Consider the following 26,954-nt stretch of genomic DNA (forward strand, 5'->3'; position numbering starts at 1 on the left):
TGGCTCTGAGGGATAACACTAAACTACTACACCCCAAAGTCCAATGCCGACGCTCCGTTATAACTTTCATAAGACTGGTGGCGTATCTTTAAAATTAAATTTTAAAGACATGCCAGTCTTCTGAAACTTATAACACCACAGTTGGACTTTAGAATTCACTGCATTGACAGCAGTAAAAAAGCCTGCGCCCCTCTACCCAAAAAGCGTCTGCAAGCAGTCTGAAGGGAGCTGGTGTTTGATTATTGCCACTGGGGCACTGACTCAAACAAGCATATAGGCATATTACAAAATGGATGCCTGCAAGATTTTAAAACAGCACATTCGGTTGCTTATTCTGATTTAATTAATTACTTGCAACATTCAGACTCTAAAATTAAGGTATGTTTTCCTGTGTTCAAATGACCCCATGATATGATATGATATGATATGGCATTTGTAACGCGCCTATACACAAGTGTTTCAAGGCGCGACATGCATAGCGTACGGAGTGGGAGGCCAGACCGGAACATTTGTCAGTGGGACACCACTCCTGTTCGGCACCTCAAAGTGAGTGCACAACAGGAAAGGTGTCCGACTGACAGGACAATGTATGCCAAGCAATTTCTACTCAGCACGCTTATTGTCCTGGCAGCAAGACACCTTACCCTTTCCGAATGGTAGAGTGATCCGCTACCAGGACTTTTTCCCAAGGAGCTCCGGGAAGCAGAGGGTCCTTACGTTGCTCTGTGTTAACACAGCATTAGAATGTGAGCCATTAGGCACTGATGGGGCTGGGAGAGTGACTAGTGGCAGGGACTTTTGACCCTTTAGAAATGTGTATGGGAGGGAGTGATCAGAAGTGAGAAGGGTGCATAATGTGCATGCTTTATGAAATAATGCATATGGCTTTAAAACCCAAGGGGGATTTGTTAGGCTCACATTAATCTGCATGATGTTGTGACTTTGCATGCAGGATGGGGAGAATAAAACTAAAGCCATGCTCTCATTCCTCAACATATTTCTATGACAATGTACATAGTGTACAGTTATTTTACTATGAAAGGCTAGCTTATTATGTAATGTGGTTTGCTTCCAAGGCATTGCCAGAAATAAATATTTAAGCACATGAAATGTAAAGCAAAACCTTAATAAATATCTATATCAACTAAACCTGGGAATATGTGCACAGTTGCTTAAATTGTACACATCCCAGTTTCACCATTTAAACAAAGTGTGTGATCCTGGGCAATTGATTTAATCACATTGGGCCACATTACGAGTTTGGCGGAAGCCCTGTTTGTAACACAGGCACGGCTGCCACCAAACCCGTGATTCTACCGGCACCCGCAAATGGATAATTACCGGGTCATGCTGACCTTGGCAGACCCGGTAAATGCCTTTTTGCGGGTGGCAGTAATGTGTAACTCCCCATTCCCATTTGAGCCCTATAGGGCTCAATGGGGAGCTCGGATGCACCGGCACAGTTCATAACGGTGCCGGTGCATCCGACGAGTTGTGCTCGCGGGTGCCTCACTGCCCGCCAGGTCCGACCTGGCGGGAAGAGCGAGATCCGCAAGCACAACTCGTAGTATGGCGGTACGGTGACAATAGTGCCATAAGTTTACCAGTACTGTTGTCACCGTACCGCCAGGGTAGTAATGAGGCCCATTGTCTTATCTGAAGCTCTGTACATGATTCTCATTAACTTCAAAGTTTATGTTAATATATCATACTATTATAATAAAAAAAAGAATGACTATAGAGTTGCCCCATATATAACAATAGTGCAATTTAGGAATTTTGCACCAAAAAGTTATTTGCCACTTGGCTTACTTATGGCAACTTATTCTAAAGTCACTTCCATTGTGCCTCCAAGTATCAAAGACTGATGATGCTCCTTGCAATATAATTTTCTGTGATGTCACTTCTGTTGGTGCAATCCATATGCAAATTAGGAGGTTTCCATGTATGTTGCCCCAGAGGGCCTGGACAAAGCTCTAATAAATGAGTTGCCTGCATCTGCAGTGATCCTGCAGTTTTATTTATTTTTTTATGCGTAAAAATGCCATCTACCACTAATGTTACCAAAAAGGTAGATTGAGGCAGGGGTGGTCAGTTTGGGGGTGTGGATGAGACTATTACACACACTGCATTTCGTGTCTCTCTTCACCCCCCAATATTCCAATGATGGATACTCCCCTGACCCCAAATTATGATTGTACAAATGTGACCCCTCACTAGGGTCAGCGCGCAGCCCAGCCCTACAACAAACATACATGCAGCTGAGCTCAGCTCAGCATTATGTAATGAGACAGCGCGAGCCTGGCTGGGCACCTCAGCCAGGATCGCGCTGTCCAATTACATGATATTGAATGCGGCGGCCAAAATGTGCCCCCCGCTGGCCCTCCCACCAAAAGATGGGGGGGACAAAAAGGCATGCCACATAAGTTGGGGGGACTTGTCCCCCCCGTCCCTACCTATAATTACGCCCATGGTCAAATATGACCAGATCGTCAGCAGAAAAGCATAGTGGAGATGGATTTTGCTCCAATTTTTGGGGGACATTTGGCTTGACACTCTAGACAAACTGGTAAATCCACCAGGTACAGGTTAAATACCAAGGGAGCCAGCATGCACTCTTGCTTGACACCTCTGTTAATACCCACAGCCCTGGACTGACTACCATTGTTTCCTAGGCAAATGCGCGCCGTGTTGTTACTATGGAGAGCAATGAGAATGTCTACTATCCACTCAGTTGAACAAAATTACAATTGAATAGGTCCGGATAAAGATGTGCCCAAAAAAACACTCATAAAACCTATTTCCCTCTGCATACAGAAAAGAAAAACTCACTCAGTCTACTTCTGAGAAAAGATTGTTTGTTCATCTTTTTCAATTTTTATACATTGGTATAAAATGAACATTTCTTTCAATAATATGACATCACAGAATGTCTCAACCAAAAAAAGTACAGACTAAAGGATTTACAACACATAGAGCCAAATGTTTTCTGGCATAACAGTCAATTTTTGTGTGTAAGACAAACTTCATCACAGTTGCTGTTTGTCACAACAATTCACATAATATAATATATAACAAAAACACTTTCACATAGTAACAACAAAACAAAGGTTGTGAAAAGCAATCGTTCTATTTGGTGGTAAGCAGTGGCGATGCACTGTGGTTAGGGGTGTGTCTACACCAGGGTGTTTCAACCATTTAGGAGAGCCTATTTAGCCCAATCTTGTACGCGGTCTTCATCAGGACAAAATGCTGTACGTTATGTAGTGCGTTCTGCAGGGGAAAAGGGAGAGTCTTATCAGGACAGTGCGGGAGCACGTATAACTATAGGAAGATTTAATCATGTACTGTGTGGTCTCTACATTTTGCATAATAGAGCACAGTTTACCTGTAGGTAATTATTTCCACGGGCACTATTTTCTAGGAACTGCTAGGCGTAGTGAGGATCTCAATGTGGTCCTGTTACAAAAAGCAGGGAAAGGGCACTCAATACTGATAAATGGAGTCCTTTAAAGTTATGTGAAAAATCACAGTTACAGAGAAAATACCATCCGTGATGTGCGTGGTGGTGGAATCTTACCTCCGTGGTCGAGGCTTGTAAACCTGTGGTTACTGATGTTTACAATTTCAGGATGTAATCTAAAAAAGAGAGAAAGGGGAATGGATGGCATATCAGAGCTATGGCAACGCATATGGGTCGTCAAGAAATCTCTGACTGCAAACGTGAGCCTGGTGCGAGCATACCTGTGTGGATGTTCACACAAGGATAAGCTGGACGAGTGTGTTTCTCGCTCGAGAGGTGCTGAGTCACTCCGCGCATCGGTGGGGGCCTAGCAGCATAGCGTTGGTAACGCTGTTGCTACGGACCCGGATTATTTATATGGCGGCCATTTTGAGTCATTTGGACGGGAACGGTTGGATTACATTGCGCTCCTTGGCCCAACGTCGGATGTAATCAATTTACAGTGTACCCCATAGTGTAAGGAATCCAAAAAGGTAATTTAGAGGTGAAAGTATAACAAATGGTTACCATGGTAACCATAGGAATCACAGAAAGGAATGACGCGTACATCACCGCTGCAGCAGTTAAATTGAGACAGAGCGGGTGAATGCCTAAAATAATGCCAGAGTGAAATTCTGTTAGTTAAGGTGCACAAACTCGCTAAACCTTGGTTTTAAAAGAGACAGTGGATGTGTGTACATGTCTCAACGATGTCGAAATTACATGCATTCTAAATTTACAGTTGTTCACATCCACATACATAAATGAAAACATGCGAGAACAGCTGTTATGTCATGACATCACATATCCACAATGTTCTGAGAGAAGAAATACATATTGTTAGTGACGATCTGGTCATATTTGACCATGGGCGTAATTATAGGTAGGGACGGGGGGGACAAGTCCCCCCAACTTATGTATCATGCCTTTTTGTCCCCGCCATCTTTTGGTGGGAGGGCCAGCGGGGGGCACATTTTGGCCGCCGCATTCAATATCATGTAATTGGACAGCGCGATCCTGGCTGAGGTGCCCAGCCAGGCTCGCGCTGTCTCATTACATAATGCTGAGCTGAGCTCAGCTGCATGTATGTTTGTTGTAGGGCTGGGCTGCGCGCTGGCCCTAGTGAGGGGTCACATTTGTACAATCATAATTTGGGGTCAGGGGAGTATCCATCATTGGAACATTGGGTGGTGAAGAGAGACACAAAATGCAGTGTGTGTAATAGTCTCATTCACACCCCCAAACTGAGTGAGTTTTTCTTTTCTGTATGCAGAGGGAAATAGGTTTTATGAGTGTTTTTTTTAGCACATCTTTATCCGGACCTATTCAATTGTAATTTTGTTCAACTAGTAACCCTCCTGGGTAGAATAGGCTCCCAACCAGGAACCCATTTATTGAATCTACTATCCACTCAGGGCAGTTCTTCTCCCTTAAATTGTCCCACAGCCGAGTTCGACCGACCTGGTCAAATGCAGCTTGGTCCACAAACGCCACATATAGTGGAGGATTTTGTTTTGTACTAGCTCTTGACAATAAAGCATCCAACGGTCGAATGTTATGAAGTATGCTCGAGCCAGGGCAGAAACCTGTCTGGAAAGGGACCAAGATGCCATTCTTCTCCACCCATAATTGTAATTGGGACAGCACGCAGTAGGCAGTTTCCGGCTACATCTAGCATAGATAATAGTCTGTAATTCCCGGGTCTCTGTCTGTCTCTTGCTTTGTATACCAGCAGAAGAATTGCCTTTGTCCACAATAGTGGGATAGCTTTTTCAGAGCAGACCCTCCCAAACAACTGCCCCATTAACATCGCCCAGCCTTTGGGATCTTTCTTTAATACTGCAGCCTCCAGGCCACATTTTTCATTTTATAATTTGTTCCTGCAGGTCTGTGCTGCTGAAAGTCAATGGCCACCCACTGTCTCCATCTATGCAGGTTTTATTATCATTACTCTGTGCCCCCACCAGAAACATTTTCCCCTTTATGTATCACATATCTTGTTCTGATATAGGATTGATCCTAGGCTGTTCTTTTACGCATTTCACCTGTGTCAGTGTTCGCCACATTGTGCGCATGTTTTTACTGCAAACTACTGCCATCGTGGTTTGCCAGGTCCTGTTTAGGCCTATAAATCTGTAGTGCTTGAGCCAATTTCTATAGCAATTTTTTGCTTTTTTCTGACTCTTTCAGGGTGATTGCCATCGGTGCATCTATGTTTTTAATAGGACACAATTGTTTTCTTAAATGCGCTCTGGCCCTCCTGATTACAGGGTCAAAGCTGTGGGGTTTTGGGTCACTGGAGCAGCTCTTCAGCTGTCCCTTAAACACTCCTACTGCGGAAGTCACCCCAAAGATGAAATCTTCTATATCGTTGGCAGAAGCACAACAGAATGCATACAAGGTTGCACTAACTGCCCCTCTGAGGGCCAGGCAGTCTCTTTGGATTTTTGGCTGGGACCAACTAATGCGGTTGACTCCAGGGCTCACTTCCACCTCCCCCAGGCGTGGTGTGTCTCTGTCATCCTGAGTCCTCCCAGCTCCAAACTCAATGGGGCATGATCACTGCAGAGGCCGTGCACTACTGTTAAATCAAGTGTAGCCTCTAGCAGGGCGTTGTTACCCCCAATGTAGTCGAGTGTGGGAGATTTTGAGCCCATTTGCCAGGTTGGTTTCGCCGGTTAATCGCCAGTTGTTCTTCCATTCAGTAATACTAGTTCCCATTCTGTAATGAATTCCAGCCACCGTCGTCCCTTTAGATTAGTTTTTTTTTGTCCTGCATATTATTAATAGGGGACACACACTGTAAGTAGGAGCCGGGGTGGGCTCCCCACAACGAGCGTTTAGATCTCTTCCAAGCAGAATGATCTCACTCAAAGACAAGACTTCCCAAGTGTCAATGATCTTATCAATGTACTCAAAGATTTCATCTGTTGTACTACTGCCTGGGGGGTCATATATGTTCAGGTCCATAATTTGCTTGAAGGCCCCCCCGCCCCTCCTCTGGTATACACACTTCTACTGCCAACCCATTACCCTTCTCATCCTTCAGGAGTACCTGGTGTGCCTGCCATTCCACACAAACCCTGATCAGCAAACCACCCCTGGGACGTCCTCTCGGCTCCTTAAGTGCTAAAGATTGAAAGATTTGGTGCCCATCTAAATAGAAGGGGGCACATAACCAGGGTTCCTGTAACAAAAACACTTTGAAGCTTCTTAATAATGGAGTGGAAGGGCCATAAGGGCAGAAGTGTGAATAACCCCTGGTGTTCCAGCTTCATACTGGTCCTTCCTGGACCCATGCTTTGGAAGACACTTTTCAGCCACCTGAGGCCGCCCTCATTGTTAAGCCCCTCAATGTTATTAGGCTCTTGGTGGGGGGTGGTGATATGCTCCACCACCAAGTTAGGAGTTTGACACCTGCATGTGCATTGCACTCCTGGCGCTGGTTCACAGATTGTTCTGTCAAGTTCAAAACCTAGATAGGCTAGTGATGTTTTCTGGGCCCTTATCATTGTGTTGCTTTCAGAGAGCATACAATGCAAACGTGTCTTGAAAGCTTTCGTAGGACCTAAGGGTTGTAAGAAATCGAAATCAGACGAATTCAAGATTCTTAAGGATGGGATCTTTGTGAACAGTTTCAGTAAAACAGAGCGGTTCAGATTGAGGGCTTTCGTGTCCATAGTTTTGGCAGTTATGGTTAATAGGCGAGAGTCTAAGGAGGCTATAGAAGGGTCTGCACGCTTCATGGGCCTGTCTTATTTCTCCGCCTTCCTCATTGTATCTACTACTTTCAGTAAATCCATTACTGAAGTTTGTGACTCTGATATGTTTACTTCTTGGCCCCAGTCAGGAGTGTCCACAGCTGTCAAATACCTGCTACTTTTCTCTTTAAGTAGCCAGCTTGTGAGTGTGCCCAGCGACTGTAGTTGGCATTCGGTCCTCCTGGCAATTGTCTTCCTAGCACGCTGCGGTTGGACCGTGGAGAAAATCGTTGAATTCAGCAGCAGATTAGGTTGATCCAGAGGAACCATAGGAGGATTAGTCGGGGCAGTCGCATGGTTGAGTTGCATTCTTTTCTTCCTGCACCTTTCCTTCCTGGTCGGGTAAGACAGAGGTGAGATGGGCAAGAAATCTATGATTTGCAGTTCAGCCTGGGAGACGGTCTCATTAGATAAGGATTTCTGGATGTCACTCTCCTTATCATTCGGCTGCACATGGTCTGCCAGTTCAAGTTCCACATTTTTGGATGGCTATGGCACGCTTAGTGCCTCTATAAGCGCCCCATGTTTGAGCAGGTCTTTGTGTATACGCCCACATAACTTCAGTAAAATCTTAATTGCAAAGTTTAGGACATCGTTGTTATCGGGAATAGTCAATTTCACAGAACGCTCAGAGAGGCTCAAATCCATGTTTGCCCCTTCGGTGGGTGCAGAATCTTCTATGATCTGAGGCGAGGGTTCAAAACTCAAGTTAGAGGAGGCAGAAAGTCGAGATATCGGATACTTGAAGGGCAGATGGGTGGGAGTACATTCACAACATCCACTGTGCCTATCTCCGCCAGCACATCACCCTTCTTTTCTTGTGGACATTCCTGTGGATAAGAGGCATCACGAATAGAATAAAACAATTCTAGCAATGAGTTGTTATCAATGTCGCCAAAAGATGTGCTATTATAGAGATGCCTTGCCGGCTCTAAGGTATTGGGTGCCTCTGTCTGTGTCATTGCCACCACACTTTTTACTCCTGTTTTCCCTCTTCGTCCCTCTGGCTGAAAGTACTTTGTGATTATCGGGCTTCTTCCCAGTGCCACCGCAGTGTAAGCTCTTCCTTCAGTCTCATCTTCGTGCGGTGTCCCAGTCACCTCTGCCACTGTCACTGAAACTCTTTTGTAGCCATTGCTCTTGCCATACGGTTTTTGCTGGCGCTTTTCCCGGCATGGCTACTAGCAATCTGGCTCAGCAGGGAGGAGAAAATTCCCTCACGGGTGAATTTAGACAAATGACAGGAGATGGCAGAATATGCGGGTTGGGTCAAGTTTTACTAAAGTAAAGGGGGGACTTGCCGTCTGTTATATTAGTACCATGTCCCCAATTTCCCTGGACTCCCACCAGACCACACAGACCACTTTTTTAACCAATTAACCCACACCAATATATAGGAACAGTAAGAAAGAGTAGTATGAAGGAGCAGAGTAGAAGATTGAATTAAATGCCGGCAAAATATCAATATGAGGCAATGTATAATTTGTGAGACGGTATGTGGGCTATGTATATAAAAATGGCAGTATAAGGCGATATATAGCTTTATCAAGGTTACTAACTCTCACTAACTCTCAATGCTCAGCGCTTACCAAACCCACAAGGCGAGGCCAGCTGATTCGCAATACCACCGACAAACGCCCAGCATTGCACACAGCCAAAGCAAAAACCGAACTCCGCCGGGCGCTGCCAACCAGAGAACACTCTCAAACCCCAGTCACGGTCTCGGCCACGGCCACGGTCCACGGACCAAGACCGCACTGCAGAGACTACAGAAGCCGGCACCACGTCCAGTTCCCTCTCCTTCGTTTGTTTTTTCTTTTCCGGTCCTTCGATCTCTTCTGACATCTGCACCGTTAGCTCAACTGCTCAGCCACTAGCATCCGCCGAAGAGCTAGAGGAAAGGATCTAGGTACGTCAAGCCACGTTTCTCTCAGCCCTCAAACACTCAATGCAGCTGCTTCCGACGTGTAATCAGATGAATAACAGGTAGTGGCAGATGGAAATGTTAATGAAACACACCTGATTTGGTTATGTGCCAGTATCCCATTCTTTTGGTCATGTCCAGCATGTGATTTGCTTTAAGGTGGACATTATGTCTGCTCATTAGATAGAAGTGGTTGCCGCTGCTATCAAGACTGCCAAATGGTCGAGGTTTGACAGAATAGAGTTTGTGTTGTTTTGCATGTTTGCCTTAAAGTATATTTATTTATTTATTTGTGCGTTTGTAATGTGCCGAAAGCCCGCAGGCATCAGGGCGCAGAGACATAGAAACGGGTACACGGGGGATGGACAGTCGAGATACTAGTGGGTATTCTGTTTAAGCAGGAGTTTATTTAAAAAAGTGGGTTTTCAGGTGCTTTCTAAAGATTCTATGGTTTGGTTCTTAGCACATAACCACAGGAAGATTATTCCACTGCAGGGCCGCCTGGACCGGGAAGGATTTTCCGGAGCCCAGAGCTCGGTTTGCCAGTGGTACCTGCAGCTTGCCTAGTGCTGTTAGGAAGGTATCTGATGAACTTGGATTTGAGGTACAATGGAGCCACCCCATACATGTATGCATGCATGTTTTGTGTTAAATACTTTGATAGCTTAGAGTACTGACCCACACAAAATGGATATCCCCTGGACTTGTTCACTTGCAGAGAGGGGCACCATATTCGAGTTATACTACATGTCTATGAAATTGGGAAAATAGTAACTCAGCTGCAGTCTCATCTTGGCTAGAGATGGGTTCCCTGGCTTCTTTGCTTGTCACCCTGAAGTAAGCAGGGAAAGAGAGCGATACCATTACCTCACACAGTTGAATAAGGGAGGTGGGTCCAAAAGGCAGACATAGTACAGGATTGTGTCATTGATCAGCCAGTTCAGGAAGCCAATGTACACTCTCAGTGCTTTTTAACAGATGATGTGCACGCCAATCATGTTCTTCGCTGTGTTTTACAGATGCCACATTTTATTTGCAATGAATTTCATAGGAACATGCTTCACATCCCGACATAGGATGAAAACTCCTTCAACAGTGATGGGAAATGGTCTCGACTGAACCCAGCATGGTCACACTTTATTAGATAAACAGCTGGGATAAGAGAGCAACTGATGTATGCAGTGGTAAAAATAACTGCCCCCTGCCTTCTGAGATGGCTGCGAAATGTGGCAGCATCCATGGCTAGGGAGGAGGAGTGGGAGAAGAAGCTTCTAACAAAGACAAAGCATTGGGAAACTAGAGCTGAGGCTATGGGTCCTCTGGGCTGGATCAAGTGCCCTCTTGTTTGTTCCAACAAGAGTTTCCTCATCAGTACTATTTGAAAACCACTGCCCTTACACAAATGCCATGACGAAGGCTCAAAATAGTACAGGAGGGATTCTGAAGAGAGACACAGTCACAAACAAGATGCACCAAAGAAGCACAGGGAGGATAGCTGTGGTGCAATGTGCTCGTCTTGGAAGACGACACGGAGCAACACAGGTTCGATCCCCTGATCCCTGCTTATAAACCTCTGGGTATTAAGGCATTATAAATAACCAATTACAGAGGTCCCCCCTTACACATCCAATGCTCACACATGAAGCAGAAGAAGACACACGGCCTCATTACAACCTTTCCAGGACGGAAACAATGGTACTGGTAGCACCATAGCAGCACCGGTTTCCGGACCGACACATTCAGACCCGCAATGGCGTTTACACTGTCACCGCAAAGTGACCCCCCACAGTGCTACCGCACCCGGTAACCTGTGACCGCAAACAGCGGGATGATTCACCAGATGTCCCTGAATTACTTCCATGGCAGTATACCGGGTACATTACGAGCACCACCTACACGGAAACACCGCCATATAAAGTAGCACCGTGACCACCACACCTGTAATACCTGCACTGCAGACCAGGCGTTAAACATTGGCAGGTGTGCAGCAACAGGCCCCAGGTGGGCTAAAATAGCCCAGCTGCACACCAATGGCCACTGGGAACCTACAAAAGGACCAGACCCACACCCAACCCACCTCCCAACACAACCATGCTGGCAGTCGGTCTAGCAGCAATTGGGATGGGGAACCTGCAAGCAGCTATGGAGTTGGAAACAGCACTGAGGCAGAGGAGGAGGCGTAGGCGCAGGAGGGAAATGAGGAATCATTTTGGCCATCCAAAACATCATTGTACAGGAGGTACCACCCCGCAAGCAGCCACCAATACCCCACATCAGGACCTCGCCCTGGAACCTGCCCCCAAGTCAAATCCACTCATTATACCGGCTTGACAGAGCCACAATATTATCAATCGTCAAACTCACCAAGAACGACATCAGCAGCATAATTAATATCCGGACTGCAATTCAATTCTTGCTGAAGGTAGTGTTGGTACTGCACTTCCTTGCAACTGGCACCTATCAGCACACCGTTGGTGAGCTGCACGGGCTGTCACAACCCTGTTTTTCAAGGATACTCTTCCATGTACTGGATGTGCTGCTGCGCCATGTGTCAGACCACATTGCCCTACCCCGAACCCCTGCACAGGTCAATGCCACCAAAGTGGCCTTCCATGCCCTTGCTGGCATGCCCAATTGCATTGGTGCCTTATATTGCACCCATGTGGAGTTGACTGCCAAACATGCCATTGAGGCGGTCTATCGAAATCAGAAACAATTCCACTCCCTCGACGTGCAGATGGTCTGTGATGCACAACAACTCATTAAGCATTGCTGTGCACGTTTCCTGGGGTCGATACACGACTCAATGGTTTTACGGAACTCCACTTTGCCAGGGTGCTCGACACATTACGTGGGAGAGAGCACCTAGCTGTTGGGTGAGTAGAATGACCAATGCAGGAGCTGTGTGCATTGAGGGCGGGTGGAAAATAGACACTCACCAGAGTGTCCCTGGCTGTTGGGTGCATTGGATGACCAATGCAGGAGCTGTGTGTATTGGGGGGGGCAAATAGACACTTGCCAGAGTGTCCCTGGCTGTTGGGTGAGTAGAATGACCAATGCAGGAGCTGTGTGTATTGGGGGGGCAAATAGAAGAGTTCACCCAGTTTACCGCTGCAATAGGTACATGCCAGTTTGCCATGTCATGGGAAAACATATACTGGCTGATGGAAATACCCCCTAACCATGGAGTGGAACCCATGCAATGTTGATGCGTGAAAGGGAGTATCGTCACTGGTGATAAATTAGGAGGTGCTCCAGGTGCGCAATGTCTATTTATCCCACTCTGCACAGCAGTTTCTTCACTCCTGTGCGCTGCGGGTGCGTGATGCTGATTTTGTCAGTACCTTCGAAGACATGAGGCACCTAGTACATAGGAACACACCATTGTGTACATTGAAAGGAATAAGACATGCAGTTGCCTAGCAGGTCATCAGGAATGCAGACATTGAGCAGGCCAAACAGTCTCAGTAGGAATGAGTGAGCCAAGTGTGTAATATTGAACAGTTGATCCAAGACAATTTTGCTGTATGCATTATGAAATCAGTGGCCTGTACTATGTTGTGGGGTTAGGTGGGGGTAGCTGCGTCATGATGACCTGAAAGGCCAGCGACTTTGTTTCTGCAATATTTGACTGGACACTGTTGCCCTCACGGACCCTCCGTGACATTAGCATGTTTGAAGTGGCACAACGCCCAATGGCACGTGCAATTCGGCGGCCAATTTCCTGGTTGCTTTCACACTGCAGCCTAGACTCCTCACGTTGCAGCCTGGACTCCTCGAGGTGCTGCTCGACCAGTGTGGCCAGCATGTCCTGTCGTTCCTCAATCCTTTGAAGATGGCCGGTGAACTCCTGGAGAGATGTGGTTGGGGAGAGCATGGGACTCCTGAGGCTCGTTGGGCTGAATGCACTCAGTTGATCCGGGGTGTTGGGGTTCCCCTCACTGCCTAATCCAGATGTCTCACTGGGTTGTTCCTCTTGACTGCTGTCCGTGCTGTCTGACTCTGCCTGGTGTGGTGGTGGTGGTGCACTTCCCAGTGGGATAGCAGTGGCAGCACGGGTGTTGGGCCGGGGTGCCTGCTGTGTCCCAGGGGCAGCAGGGGTGTTGGGCCGGGGTGCCTGCTATGTCCCAGGTGCAGCAGGGGTGTTGGGCTGGGGTGCCTGCTGTGTCCCAGGGGTCGCAGGGGCGGTGATCTCCTGGGGTGCCTGCTGTGTCCCAGGGGCAGCAGGATTGGTGGTCTCCTGGATGTGGTGTACCTGGACCATCGTGACTAGCCCGATGGCTGAGGTGCCTGTAGCTGATTTTGACTGATGTGCTGGCCGACGTGCTCCTCCCGTCTCTCTCGAAACCCCTGTTTGTCCAGCATAGGTATCAGATGATGTTCCTGTGGATGAATGTTAGGCATGCTGTTAGTGGACTGACCTGATGTGTATAGTAAACTTACATGCAACACAGTCATCACGCAACATGACATTGTGGTTACCCGCATTGATGTGTGGTACATTGTCATGTGGTTACATGTGGGTGTGTATGGGTCATACTTCGGTGCAGGCCATCGGATTGGCTTTGCGCTGTGGGGGGATCCATCGGAGTACTGTGTGTGCTTGGGGTGATATGGACTGTGATATGTGTATTTCTGTGCATTGATGGGGGGCAGGATTAGCTTGATTCAGCTTCATATTTCTGCACTTTCTGTACACACCAGCCTCACCATGGTGTCCCAGCTCCTGCCTCCACTGTACCTACTCCCTCGATGCCCTCGAGGTGCAGCACACTGCTGCACTTTTTCCTCCCTTGGAAGCAGCTTTAGGGGTGAGTGAGGTCTGCCACCTGTTGCTGTACATTGTCGTCTGTGGGCTGCCATAAGGTTCTGCACCCTTAGGCTGAGGTCATCCCATCTCTTATGGCAGTCCTTGATGCTACAAGCTGTGAGCCCCACAGTTGCCACCTTCTGGGCAGCCTCAGTTCATATGGCCTTGCACCTGAGCTGCGTGCTGCGACTCTGGTCAGATGAAAATAACTCCCCTGCATTTTCCACTGTGTGGTCCACAAGCAGGGTGAGTTCCGCTTCACTGAAGCAGGGCTTGCGCTTGCGGTTTTGTGGGATTCTGGATGCCATGTCCCTCTGTATGTTCGGCCACTCACAGTTGCTAGATGGCTTCTGGATTGCAGTGGATTGTGATTTTTGTAATGGCTGCCGCTCTCTTTCCTGTTCCGGCGATCATGGTATTTCTGGTTCCGGTGTTTCCCCCTCTGCGTAGGCGGTGACGCTATGTCTGGCATACACACGGCATACACATGGCATAAACACGGCGGAGGTGAATGCACCGCCAACATTTGTGGCAGTACATCCGCCTCTGCCTGTGTTTCCGTGATGGTGGTGGCACTGGATCCGCGCAATGCTGATGCACGCAGCCGCCAAGCCGTGATCCTACCTTGTTTCCGCCACCATGCGGTGGCGGAAACGGTAACACCCCCCTCACAGTAACACTGGAATTTTATCGCCAGACTTGTAATGAGGGCCACAGTCACTTACCTTCTAACAGCAAAACCACAAGTGATGAACAAGAGCAGAGATTTGAAACGTGATGACTGGCCCACAATAGTGCACATTGCATCCGGACGCTACTGAAAAAAGGCCCCTCTTGCTGTCAAAACATTCCTTTTTCAAAGGAAAATATATGTACATGTTTAGAGAAGTGTGGGTACACAGTTTACTGCGATCGTGTAACAGCAAGCTTTTGTAACATTTTCAATTACTTAGTTTCCCGGAAGGCAGAATATTTAACTGCAGCTTATATTTTTGAGTACCCATTAAACTTTACATTTTTGTAAGTTCTGTAGCATTGAATGGACGTGAGAGGGACTTGCACAAGGACATGGCAGATTCACATAATGTACAAAGTTCTGACAGCATCAAACATCTTTGTTTGTATGTTCATTGGAAATCCCCCAAAGCAGAAACATGGCGAACATGTTTGATTGGAATGATACATTTTTAGATCAGATTTAGAAAATGTGGTTGCCCTTTTCCGCAGTTTGACTTTGCACACGCAGCCGTTTAGACTTCCTGAATGTCAAGCATTTTTAGGCATTTGCATAGGCATTTGCATAGAGCTTCCGTCTTCCTCTGAATTGCTATTTTCAGTTTAGCACTTCCACACCCTCTGGGGTGTCTTTCATATGCCCACGCATTTGGAAATGGATCCAGGTTGCTTCTTGAAGGGTGAGCAAGGCCACTTCAGAGTGCCTTCCTTTTATCATTTCTGTGGCAGCTGATATTCACTTTGAATGTGTACTGCATCTGCTCTGCCTCCCTCTACTTTCACTATTTGGAAGTGTGCAGCAGGGTGACACTTTGTGTTGTCCAGTCGTGTTCATGCAGGCTCAGGTTTCCTTTAAAGATAACTTTCTGGTAATATTACGCTTCATAGATCTGGAGCCAACTGAAAGCATGACTGGGTAGAGCAGTTTTATAAAGGGATTTTGGTGAGCACCGTTCAGTAAATCACAATACAGTAACTATCTCAGAAAGGTGGTGTTCGATTAGGCCGTACATCAGTGTGTGACAAGCGTAAAAAGTGCTTGTGTTTCCCCCTGCCCCCTTCTCTCTCTCTCAGGCTTCCCTCTCTGTTTTTTGAACCCTGTGTGCAACACCATTGCCTGCCACACTAATTATTAAGGCACGCCACAACCAGTATTTGTGATTGGTTCCAAGGCATGATTATTTTGCTCTTCATGTACCCTGTATTCAGGGATCACTGGTCCCACGAGGTACATGTAGCTGTTGGCTTTCACTCGGAGCACCATGGCTGAGGTGCTCATTTACTCTGTGCATCAGTTGTGAACCTTTGGGTTGCACAGGAATAAAGTGTGAGAGAACAACCGAGGCCTAGAGGGAAATACCTGGCAACAACGCAATGCTGCCTGTCCTTGGTCTGATACCACAGTTGGGCTAACTAAACTATTTATACTCTTGAGTGTGATAAATCGGGCCTCATTACGAATCTGGCGGTTACCCTGCCGGTGCTTCTGGCGGGTTACCACCGGACTCATAACATTTTACCCGCACTTAGCTTCCCAGTGCCACCGAGACATTACAAGTCCCAGCGGACCGGGAAGTGAGAGTGAGAGTGAGCTGGGAGGAAAGGAGAAAGTGATCACTCCAGGAGAGAGGAGTGTTGAGAGGGATAAAAAGGGGAAGGTCTGTAGAGATCAGAACATCCAGAGTGTGCCCTGCAGAGTGAGTTGGGCCAGAGGTCGCGAAAGAATCCAGAGGAAAGACAGGAAGCATCCAGGTGGATGTTAAAGTCTCCAAGAAGGAGGAGTTAAGCAGTTGAGACCAGGAGGGAAGAGGAGAGGGCTGCCAACTCAGAGTGGAAGGAGGAGATCTGACCAGGTGGCCGATAGATTATAGCTACAGTAAGGGAATGGCCAGGAGAGAGAGAAAGTCTGTAGACGAGGCATTCAAAAGAGGATTAGGCCTGTGTAGGAATGACAGTGGCAGGAATCCACCCAGGGAAGATCAGGGCTACACCCCCTCCGGAACGATTGGACCTGCGTGCGGAGAGGATCTTGTAGCCGTCAGGGAGGAGAGTGTCAAAGCTTGTGACAGAGCTGGCAGTGTCTCGGTGAGACAGAGGACATCAAGGTCTAGTTCTTCAAGGAGGCGGCAGATGTCAGAAGAGTGTATGACAGCTGAGCGAGAGTTGAGATTGGCAATGTGGAGAAGGTTGTCGTCCTTGAAATACTTCCGGTGAGGGGTACAAATGAGAGGTACGCCCTGCGGAGGTTTAGAAGAAGCCAGAGGAGGGGCAGAAGAGGAAGGAGGAGAGCGCAAGGTATCCGTGGGGGAGACAGCAGGAGGAGACAAGGAAGCCGTGGAAGCAGGAGAGGGGACAGCAGGAGAAGAAAGAAAATCGATGAGACGCAGGAAGTATCTATCAAAGAGGAGAAGGTTGGCCTGAGGGCCTTGGACCCAGACTGTACCATTCAGGTAAACTTTAACAATGACCTTAGAGGAGTGGAAGGAGGCCAGGAGGGCCTCCCACCGGGTGCCACCATCAATGGGAGAAGAAGAGAAAGGAGAAAGCACAGAGACCATATGGAGAGTCTACAGGTCTGGCGAGGGAACGACAAAGAGGATGTCGGTGAGGGTTTGCCTGGAGGAAACACTGGTATAGGTGTCAGCGATAGGGAGGACTGGGTTGGAGACCAGGATGTCCTTTTTAAACTTCTTCCTACCAGATTTAGTGAGGAGAGAAGGATAGTCGATAGAGAAGAAGTTATAAAAGATAGGAGAGACCGAGAGCACCATAGAGTAGGTAGGGAGAGGAGAGAAGAAGAAAGGGGGTGGGGCGGGGAGAACACTAGGGAAGGGAACAGGGAGGGGTGCAAGCAGACGAGAAAATAGCAGACAAGTGAACAAAACGACAACAAACAAAAAAACAGACGGTAGTAGAAAGGTTTGCTAGATGAACGCTTTGCTAAGAGGGTAAAACCAAAGACAGCACTAGTTTCACAATGCAGTTTAAATACCGGAGAAAACACGTAGGTTTGAGAATCCTGTATAGTGGGAGAGAGGCCTAGGTTTCACAATGCAGTTAAAATACTTTCCAATGCAGTTTAAATACTTTCACAATGTAGTTTAAATACCGGGGGAAAACACACCTAGGTCTGAGAGTCCTGTATAGTCGGAGAGAGTCCTAGGTTTCACAATGCAGTTTACATGCGCCCAGTAACCATAGTGTTATCTCAGTGTGGCACAGGCTAATAATCACAGCATTATTTAGTGTGATGCCATCTTTGATGTCCTGGGTGTTAGTCTTAGCAGTGCACGGTGGTGGCGCGAGTTATGGTTGCTTAGCTTACCATAACTGGCGAATTTCAAGGTTTTTTCGGTTTTACTTGGAACCATAACGTCCCTTTAACAAAGTTTTTTCACTGAATTTCATAGGTTTTTAGTAGCGCAACTTAACAATAACGTCCCTTTAACAAAGTTTTTTTCACTGAATTTCATAGGTTTTTAGTAGCGCAACTTAACCATAACGTCCCTTTAACAAAGTTTTTTCACTGAATTTCATAGTTTTTTAGTAGCACAACTTAACAATAATGACTTTGACTTTATATACATGTCATATGGAACTGACTAGATCTCTTCTTATGAACTTGATGTCCGCGAACTTATTTAATGTTCGCGGACATTTTCGGAGAACAGTACCACTACCTAAAAACTGTGGGTGGGGGGTGGTGGGGTATGTTTGATTGTTATATCATAATATAGGAACATTTAACAAATTCAAAAAGCAGCACACAAACACATTATATATAGTAATACATAAGAAATGTAACCCATATATGTAACACACTAACCATTCATTTAAATACAATATGTTCTGAAATGGAATATACCACAAGAAGATAAATTGGCTTCCAACATAATTACCTCACAGACACAACAGAACTGAGAACAAGACCAGACCCACTGAATACAAAGGACTTATCTTACCAGAAATAGTAAGTGTACTTCATTTTACTCATATATTTATAAACTTTCTGTATTAGATTAAAAAATATATTATCATTTTTTTTTTCTCACAGAAATGTCTAGTACTCTGGAATGGCTAGAGGACAATTTCCCACATGAAGAAATGTCACAAGATAGTGAAACTAATGGTAAACACTTTATAATATAAACCATTTTTTTTATTATATACATTTAACATATATATTATTTTTTTGTACAGAGCATACCAAAATAGAAAAAACTTCAGAAAACCCTGTTATGGATAACAGTCTTCACAATATAGAAGAAAAAATGGATGTATTGTTGGCTAATTTTAATAATTTAAAAACTTTTGTAGAAAATCATTTCAAACCAAAAACCTCGTACCATTGCCCCACATGTACTTGTCCCTCCTCACCATATCCCAGTCAATTATCCCCAAACTCTCTCCATAATCCAAAACGTTTTGATGAGATTTCCATCCCTTCTTCACCTAATACCAATCATGTTGAAACCCCAAATTCTCCTGTTTTTGTTTCTGTTTCTGCCTCACCTTCTCTGTCATAAATTATTAATATATGTTAAATAAAGTTTAATTTTTATATTGTATTGTGAATAGTTTCAGGTTTTTTTTTATAAAAACAATAAAAGTGTCCGCGGACAGTGCGAGTGTTCTGAAATGTTCGTACATAAATGAAAATGGAGGTGTCCTGAAGAACACCACACCTGTTCGTACTGTTCGCTAGCAAGTTGAAACTGTTCTAAGAACACACGTGGTTTCCTAAAATGTTCATAAAGAAACAAAAATTAAAGTGTTCTAAAGAACACTATATCTGTCCGTAATGTTCGCTATCAATTGAAAACTGTCCTAAGAACACAATTGGTGTCCTGAAATGTTCGTAAATAAACGAAAATTATGTGTCCTGAACAACAGTACAACTGTTCGTAGTGTTCGCTAGCAACATGAAACTGTACTAAGAACACACGAGGTGTCCTGAATTGTTCGTAAACAAACAAAAATTAAAATGTCCTAAAGAACACTATACCTGTCCGGTACTGTTCGCTAGCAAGTTCAAACTGTTCTAAGAACGCTATTGGTGTCCTGAAATGTTCGTACGTAAACGAAAATGGAGGTGTCCTGAAGAACACTATACCTGTTCGTAGTGTGCGCTACCCAATTGAAACTGTTCTAAGAACACAATTGGTGTCCTGAAATGTTCGTACATAAACTAAATTACACGTGTCCTGAAGAACACTATATATGTCCTTACTGTTCGCTACCAAGTTTAAACTGTTCTAAGAACACACGCGGTGTCCTGAAATGTTTGTTTCACGTGTGACGTACATTTAATTACTTCAGAACCCGAACAGTGTCCGTAGGACATCAATGTGCATGCGCTAACCAATCTCCGTGCACTTGGTGTCCTGCGGACAGGCGCTTCCTTCGCGGACTAGTTCGCGAATGGATCATATGACCGCACCCACGCTCATTGTGTGTCCTGAAATGCGGACACTGTTCGTGTCCCCGAACAATTTAAAAGTACATTTTCAGTTAACCCATAATATTTTTCAATAAAATCTCACCATGGCACAAGTCCCACATAGCAATCTTGAGTTTCTATATACCTTTTGAAACTTTCCGATCCTTTTTTTGTGTTCGATCTGTCCGCGGACAGTGCGCATGTCCGCGAACCGCGCACAAGCACCCCTATAAAAGACCACGCCCAAGAGCTTATTCCCATTGTGTTTCTGGCTATTCTTCAGAGCACAGTGATTTTTGCTGCCACCTGCAGACTACACCATCATCGAGATGGCATCCTTGGCTGCTGAACTGCCACTTGGTGCTTCACCTGCTTCAGCACCACCCACACCCCCTCCACCACCACCACCACCTCCCCAAGGGCCTGAAGAGGGGAACAGGAGTGAGGATGCGGAGGAGGAAGAAGAAGATGATGAGAATGAGGTAGAGGAAAACCCTACTACCCGCACTAGGCGTGAGTCTTGGGTGTGGCGGTTATTTACCATTCATCGTAATGTTCCTAAGGCTCGTGCAAACCGTGTTACCTGCAATGAGTGCAAAATGATACTCAGTCGTGGGAAGCACGGTAAGTACAGCTTTGGGACCACTACTATGAAGCGACACCTGAGGTCATTTCACTCTGGGGCTATTCGCAGGGTTGTACCTTGCAAAGAACGAAGCAGGTTGATTTCCTCTACTTCATCCTCTGTTTCTGATCCTGTCACCACAAGGACCACCTCTGTGGGACAGCGTCTTCCTCAAGCTGCCTCACAGGCCATACAGAATGCTGATGACCCTTACCTTTCGAGGGTCACAGTTGTATGTATGTACTGTGACACAGTACTCTGCAGGGGGGAGCGACTTCGGAGTGCTTTTGAGACTATCGTCTCAGAGCACGAGAAGACCTGCTCACTACCCAAATAAAACCCACTCTACATCTTCCTCTCTCAGCTCGCCCTTTCTTATTCCTGTGGTTGGTGTCCCCCCCTTTAGCCTCCTTTACCCTCCTCTCCTAGTGTGTCGTGTCTGAAAAACCAAAAAAAATACAAAATTACAAAAATCAAAAAAAAATAAGGCACTTTTCAGAGCCGCCTTTCCCAGTTAAAAAATAGAAGTGAAAATAAATGAAGCAGGGCTCTTTGTATTTTTTAGAAGTCCGCGGACAGTTCGCGAACATTAAAAAAATTGGGTTGCTACTCCATCACAAACATTGTAATTTTCTCTGGAAAGAAGTGGTGGCTCTGAAAAGAGCCTTTGGGTGGTGTTTGTAAGTCAAAAATTGTAAATGCTTAACATCTACTTCAAAATCGTTGTTGTAATTCCAAAAAAGGTCGCAATGCATTTTGTACATTTCTCAGAAAATTCTGATTGCCAGCATAAGTAAGATGGACTCCATCTCTGCGAAAAATGTATGTACTACAAAACATAATATTGTCATTGTGAAAAGAAGACATGCCAAAATCTCTTAGAAAGGCACATACAGCCTTATTAACATTGCGCCTTGCGTTTTCCATTTGTGGACCAAATGAAGAAGAACGAAGCCACATTTGTCTCTGCGCAATCCGTGAAAATATCACTTGAGAATTAGGAAACATGTCGATAACCTTCCTAAGTCCTTCTTTCATAGCAAATTGCAAAAAAATTCCAGTCACATGTCCTAAACTGTTCCCTCCACAATGAATTACAATTATGTCTGGATGTTGCTCTGTCTCCAAAGTAGCACAGAGAGGTAGCAAGTCCAACCACTTCATTTCACGTGCTCCATGCCAGTGTACTTCCACATGTGGGAATCCAAGATCTACAGCTACTCCACAGCTTTCTGCATGCACCTTCAACCAATGTATCCACGAATCTCCTAAAATCCAAACAATCTGTTTTCTGAAACACAAAGCCATAGCTATCTTTTGTTCTCTCAGCAAAAAGAGTATCTGAGAAAATCTCTCCTGGCACAACACACCCACCAAACTTTCCTGACCAATCCCTTTCAGTGCTTATTCTCATTTGCATGACTTCTGAACCCAAAAATCCCCGGATGTAACTCCCGATGTCCGCGAACTACCGCCATGTCCGCGGACATATCGTAACATGAACAGCCCTTCTACCATTTCCACTACACTCTCTCTGCCATTCCCTCATTGGATGTACCTCAAAAATCACATGACCATGCACCAATCACATTCAAGACCTCTACATCTAACTGCATCATCATAGATCAGCACTGCAAATGTACTCTGAATCTCTCTGAGTACAAGTGTCATATCATTGGCAAGCACCATCTACCAGAAATACTGTACAAGTCTTCAAGATTTCTACTTGCAGCTCCATGCATATCCATATGCATGAACACAAACTTCAGGTATGCATATTTTCTGTATAGTAGATGAACACATTTTCAAACAGACTTTTATCTTGTAAAATCTGTAAAATGAATTTACTGTACTTTTTTCAATTTCCTAAAATCAACTATCACTTATAAACCTTTATACTATTTACTTTCTTTATACACACACACTCAAATCATGTTCAACTAACATTTTTTAAATGAAATATATAGACTACATATATTCAAACAAAATTGCATGCAAACACAATCTATGTTTAAACCTTTATAAAAATACTTATACAATTTCATATTTTTTGTTTTTATTTATTTATTTACTTAATTACTTTAAATTAGACATGACATTGAGGCGCTATTACCTAGAACAGTTTACTTACAGAAATAGTGGTATTCACTAATATATTATACATTTCACAAGACATAGTAAAGATATTTTTTTTTTGCTACAGTTAGTCATTCAATACAATTTTTTCATTAAGAACATATCATATGTACTGAACTGATGCAATGTATCTTATGTAAATAAATTAGTTTAATGGTTTTACAGAAGGCACTGAGGATTTTAATTATAAAAATCAATATCTAAATTAAAAACAGTGCTATATACAAACAAAGTTACTAATTTGAAGCTTTTACAATTGCAGTGAAGACCAGTTTCCTGAAAAGAAGCAGCCGAATTCGAAGAAGAAAGAAAAACTAAGAAGTTACCTGTTAATTTAAAAAAAAGTAAGTAAAATATCACCATAATATTTGTATTATTAATCAAATATACTATAACATTAATACGAGCTATTTTGGTTTCTAAAATAGAGATTTTGTACCATTTTGTTAAAAAATGTCCATGTCTTAAACAGCGATTTACAGCCAGAATGGCCCACAAATTTCTATTTTTGCACACACAAATTACCCAACTGAACGACTACAATTTTCATATTATAGAACAAACAACTGTTTTAATTGTATACATTAGATTTACTATTTGTACTTTTCCACACCACTAGCTTACTTTTTTTTTGGCATCTGAACCCCAGTTTAGTAACACATAAATTCAAGAATACCTATCCCTACTAGTTTTAGTTCCCAATGCACAATCACACACCATTACATACATCTTTATCATCTTACTCAAACACTCATGAACACAGCACACATACATTCCAGAACACCCCAACCCATATCTTCTTTATTTTTTTCAACAGACCCTAAAGAATGCCTACCAAGAGTCAAGTCCGTACAAAGCAACGCAAAAGTAGAGCAAATGAAAATAAAGGTGTCCAACATAAGCATCCATCTCTAGCAGAATTTGTAAAAAAAGTTGAAACAAAACAGCTAATACAATCATTTAGTGAAACACAAGAAGTTTTAAGTACAACAACTTCACTTCCTCTATCAAAATGTAAAACAAACCAAAAAACAATTAACAAGAAAATCAGCTATCATTACAGAAAAAACTACTTCTTCAAATTTTAATATAGTGCAAAGTAAGCATACCAAGAAAAGTATTTTAGCCAAAATATACCGTCACAAAGTCCTTCAAAATCTTATAAAAACAGGAGAGAAATCAGGTTCAAAGCTTAAAACCTATCGTAGGAAATTAATCTTAGAAGCATTGATGGACAGTGCAATTCTTCTCAAAAGAAATGTATTTATTTCACTGTTAAACAAAATGAAACCACTAACAAAACTAATAACTAAATTACAAAAAAGACTTCTCAATAAGCAAAATGTCAACAGAAAGAACTTCTTAAGTATCTGCGGAGGTGAATGGAATCACACTACGAGCACAGAACCATATTTTAATGAAGAAGCGTACAAACAAAAGCAAACAAATACAATTTCCATAAATAGCAGTGGTCGAGGTTATGAAAAAGTGAATAATACCATAATGGAACAAGAAGTACTCCTTGCAAAAATATGCCCTGAAAACTTAAAATTACCCCTCCATTCAACTGAATCAGAACGTCTAGTGTACAAATGGCCATGCACGTCAATGTGTAACATTCCCAAACAATGTTTCAAATCTTTACGCCAATTCCTCAATAAATATGTAAAAAGCAAAGACAAAATCAAAATTAAATTACTGCAAAATATATATACCTGTCCAGTGCGCAAGTAAAAAGGACTACAAGGACATTCATTGGCCTGCACTACAGGACCTACTTGTAAAACCAATTTCCATGATATCAAAAGGATACCAACACATCATTCAACTATACGAAATCTAGTCTATAAACTGTACTATGCTAAAAGTCCTGCTTTAACACTAGCAAAGTTAAATAACATCCTTCTATATGGTACAGCAAAAGACCTACTTGAAGAAATTCACTATATCCAGAAAAAATATTTTGGAAGTGAAAGCCATTTACAGAATGAAATAGCTTTAAACCAATTAAGCAACAATTCTACACATGGCAACCTTTTGCTAAACACATACAAAAAAGAAATACTAAAATTTAAAAGTACATCAGCTGAAGTACCAAACAATGTATGTGTATGTTGCCGTAGAATTTTTTATAAAAGTAACACAAAAACTGTGGACCTATCATACAAAATAGAAGACAATGAAGATTCTAAATGGTTTCAACTAGCTCTCTACCTTGTAGCAGAAAACAAATATGAAATAACTGAGCCCTTAATACTTTGCAGTTACTGCACTACAAAACTTGACAACAACCAAACCCCTTCACGTTCTATCACAAATAATTTGGAATTATACCCAGTACCAAAACCTCTACAACAACTTAATTTATATGAGAGCATCATAATTCAAACAGTACAACCATTTCAAGCAATAATACGCCTTCAACCAAAAACAGCAAAATTACCTCCCTCTGAATTGGTAAAAGGCATTCATGGAAAAGTAGTTTATTTACCATTAAATCTAAAAGAAAATGTGCATACTCTAGGAGTGCAACGTCCAATGCAGCAATCTTTAATTATATTAGTAAATGGAGTACCTACAAAAGACAAAAAAATATGGCAACAGCTGGTAGATTTATATAAAGTTAGACAAGCCTTCCAATATCTTAAAGAGAATAATGAATATTACAAAGAAATTAATATTGAAGAAAACTTGAAAGATACAACTGAAATAATTCAAGAAATACAAGAAGCTGGTCAATTTGAGCTACTAGATCCTGCTACAATATCAAATACTTTAGACCATTATACAATTCATCCTTTGCACTGTAATGACACCGTACAAGATGTACTGGAAACTTACCAAATGCGTCAAACAAAAGGATCGCCAATCAGTATATGGGAAAAAAGTATAGAAGCACGTGCTTTTCCTCTACTCTTTCCTACTGGCAAAGGAGGAAGGTATGATGATAGACCTATTCAAATATCAGCTTCAGAATACCGCTCATTACGGATGTATTTTGAAGATCCCAGATTTAGACAAAATGTGGAATACATATTCCACCTACTCTTTGAAAGTGAACTAGCAACTTTATGTTACGGAGTTGCACACATATTAAAATCAGGATCACACTTTCAAAATATGACAGCTACACAATTATTAGAGAAAGTGCAACAAAAGGATGAGGTTTTACAATCAAATATTACAAATCTATTAGCAAATATGCGTGGTACTAAAGAGTACTGGTTTCGACGTCATGGAGATGTACGTTGTATGATCAGAAACCTTGGCCCACCCACTTGGTTTGTTACATTAAGTTGTGCAGAATATGCATGGGAAGATTTACATGATTTCCTACGCATATCAAATAAAAACAAAACAAACATAGATATTCTAACACCTGGAGAACTTTGTTCTTTGGATCCTGTTAATGTTTCAAGATATTTTCACCATTGCTTTATTGCTATGCTACATTTTATTTGTAATAAAACTGTTCCTCCCCTTGGAGAAGTGCAACACTTCTTTTGGAGAAAAGAATACCAAGCCAGAGGAGCACCACATATCCACATGCTTTTATGGATTAAAGATGCTCCTAAATTTGGTCAAGACAGTGATGCCACTGTTTTACAGTTTATTGAAAAATATGTCACTTGTGAAATTCCATCAGAAGCCACAAATAGTGATCTTCATGCACAAATTTTACAATTTCAAAGACACAAATGTGGAAAATATTGTCGTCGCAAATACAAAAACAAAGGCAAATACTACACCAAATGCCGATTTGGTTTCCCTAGACCAGTTACAAATACAGGTCAAGTAAACAACCTTATGTCTTCAGTTAGACATAGTGTTAAAGGTAAGTCACCTAAAAATACATATTACATAAAAAGAAAAGAAGAAGAAACATATATCAATGATTATAATGCAATCATTGCCCACTTATGGAATGCAAACATAGATATGCAGTACATTGCAGACAATTCTACTGCAGTTGCACGATATGTCACAGCATACTTAACTAAAGCAGAAAAGACAGAGCTCC

The sequence above is a fragment of the Ambystoma mexicanum genome, chromosome 2p, assembly GCF_040938575.1.
Source record: "Ambystoma mexicanum isolate Mex_15411 chromosome 2p, UKY_AmexF1_1, whole genome shotgun sequence".
Classification (NCBI taxonomy): Eukaryota; Metazoa; Chordata; class Amphibia; order Caudata; family Ambystomatidae; genus Ambystoma; species Ambystoma mexicanum.